Below are 2,722 nucleotides of genomic sequence, written 5' to 3'. Positions count from 1 at the left end.
ACCACTTTTATAACCAATCACAATAATTCCACATAATCCTGACAAATATTTTCTCGCTTTCAAAAATTTATTCTAATAAAAAACTATTCATAACATTATAAAGAATTTACAAAATTTTCAGTTTTAATTAAAGTCAATGCTATTTTACTGAAAACCAAAAACAATATAATCAAACACACAAAAATAAATATTTATTACCTCACATCCATTCCTATACGCTAAAATGATAATATGATAATGATACGCACCTCATAACAACTCACACTTCAGAAAACATCAAGATAAGACTGGAATGGATATTAGTTCAGACTGGAATGCAGATTACTTCGGCTTGCGTTGCAATTGAATGCATTTAAGTGAGGCGGCCTTAACTCTTACGTAAATGATACGGATACATACTAGAATATATAGTCTTTGTGGTCTCTAAATGCGTTTCATCCCTTCAAAGCATACCACTCGTTACTCCCGTCATAAGCCTGCATCGAAGGGCACCTTTTGTATCCAGGCATCACCAGAAATGAAATTAACCACTGTGAAGTTTTGAGCATCAGAAATGTTCATGATGTGATAGCCAGGCCATCGAACTCGCCGTGCAGTTCCTGCCCCTGGTCCCGAATTCATATATTCGCCATAATACACCGTGTTCGAGCGGTCGGAGTACCCCGGCCATTCTAACCAGCCTGCAGGATCGACGACATCATCGATATTGCACTTCATATAAACTGTGCGAGAGTAATCGTTCCATGGCCTTCCTAAGAATGTCTGGAAAGAGCTCTTCACCGGAGCGAGATCAGGCGCAGCAGACACGTTGCAATTTTGAATAGAGATTCCAGTGTTTTGATTTGGATCATCTCTTCCTTGAGCCGTGAAACAATTCTTTTGACTATCCATCGGTTTCCTGGCTAGCAGATTGCATTTTTGAAAGACCACTGCAGCGTTGCCGAAGATAAAATCAACAGTGCCATAAATATCACATTCCCGGTAGAATTGGCGAAGGGTGTGTACGTAAAGTGTGTCTTGGTAACCTTTGAAGCTGCAGCTGTAGAATGTTGATAGATCCGAAGCAACTCGGAGGGCCACGGACTGATTCTTCTCTGGACCCGCCGTGTTCTCGAAAGTGATAGCCTGAGCGAGAAAGCCTTGCCCAACTACAGCTGTAATAGCAACAATTTTCCGTGTGAGCGCGACAAGACAAGAAAGATTTAGATTTGCGGAAACAGAATTAGAATGGCCAATTCCTATGTTAATTTGAAATTCAAAATTGGATTACCAGGGTTATACGACGAGGCCTTCATCGACAAAATAGAAATGACAGATTAACCACAGAAAGAAGCAAGTAAAGCAGCTTACCGACTGTTGCAGAGCTGTAAGTGGTCCATACATCCCCATGGCTTCTGTTGCCGGTGATCACAGTGGCATTTATGCCATCTCCCAGAAGCATAATATTTGTTTTGTATTTGGGCACCTCAACATATTCCCGGTACACTCCCTTCGTAATATGTATCACATATCTGTCTAAACTATTGTTTGGAGCAGCATTCAGCGCGTCAGTAATTGTGGTATAATTACCACTGCCGTCCTGAGCCACCGTAACGACATTATCGGCTACCTCGGAGGTTTGAAGAAGTCTCCTTCGGTCTGAAGCAGACAACCATGAAGGGAATCCATCATTGACGACTCCATAATGAGAGCGAATTCTATCATCATCTACATCAACTTGATTGTGACGCTCATGAATCGTTGGATTAGAGAACAGGCGTGGATTGTGCCCAGGAGGCCTCCTGGAATCTTTGCCAACAACAGAAATCCTTTTGACAAGAGCCAAAGAATTGCTTACAACTCGGGAGATATTTTGCACACTCTTAGTCAATACATCTTGCAGGCTTCCGCTTTCTTGAAGACTTTCGACGCAGGTGCCCTGATTAGTAAGGGCTGCACTAAGCCAAGTCTGAGTGTCAACTGACTGACTCCATTTCAAAGAATTAGGAGTAACATTTGACAAAGAGTTGCTCAGGTAGTCCAACGTTAGATCGTTCAATTCCATGCAATCTTCAAGAGCTCTCAGTTGTTTTCCTTTGAATGTCTGTTGCAGACGAGAAATTATTCGAGACACTCTCTGTGCTTCGATAACGCTCAGCTTGATAGACATCCTGGTGATATCTGTCCAATTTGCCCGCAATGATCCCGGAAACATGCTCGACATTGTCGAAACACAGAATTTTGGATCCAACGTCACTTGGCAGGCAGATTTCAGAGAAACGTAATTCGGCGATTGATCGCTTTCAATTTGGACAAGCATAAGACATATGATAAAGAAATCTAAAGCTGTAAACCTAAATCTGAAAGCCATTAAGCATGCCCTTATCTACTTTTAACTTCACTGCATCAGTGGACGGCTCTCTCAAACTCTCTCTCACACACATATATATATCACACTCTCACAAACACATATATGTATATATATATCAGCTGGGGGGTTGTTGGAACAAATAAGCTAGAAGATCATCATGCATTCCCAACACCTTATCTTTCGATAGGCTTCCTCATCATACAACGAGGTGGTTAAGTTGACGTTTGTAACACGGCGTGTACAGTGGAAATTTTGCGTTCAGCTCATTCAATGACAATGACTAAATGGATTGGAGAGCCAATGTTATCAGTGCCTTAGGTTGCAGAGTCTTCATAATCCAGACTTGAGGAGTCCGGATAAGTGGCCGACATG

At 41.8% G+C, this 2,722-nt stretch overlaps 1 pseudogene; it reads right to left on the bottom strand.

The window, feature by feature from the left end:
* Window positions 1-468: 468 nt before the first annotated feature.
* Window positions 469-2,350, bottom strand: LOC149175106 (pectinesterase pseudogene; annotated as a pseudogene).
* Window positions 2,351-2,722: the final 372 nt, after the last annotated feature.

Source organism: Pinus tabuliformis, chromosome 4_1 (assembly GCF_031772625.1).
Source record: "Pinus tabuliformis cultivar Carrire ecotype Pingquan chromosome 4_1, CPIR1, whole genome shotgun sequence".
Taxonomy (NCBI): Eukaryota; Viridiplantae; Streptophyta; class Pinopsida; order Pinales; family Pinaceae; genus Pinus; species Pinus tabuliformis.
Note: the sequence above shows the minus strand (reverse complement) of the source record. Positions and strands in the feature narration are given on the sequence as shown.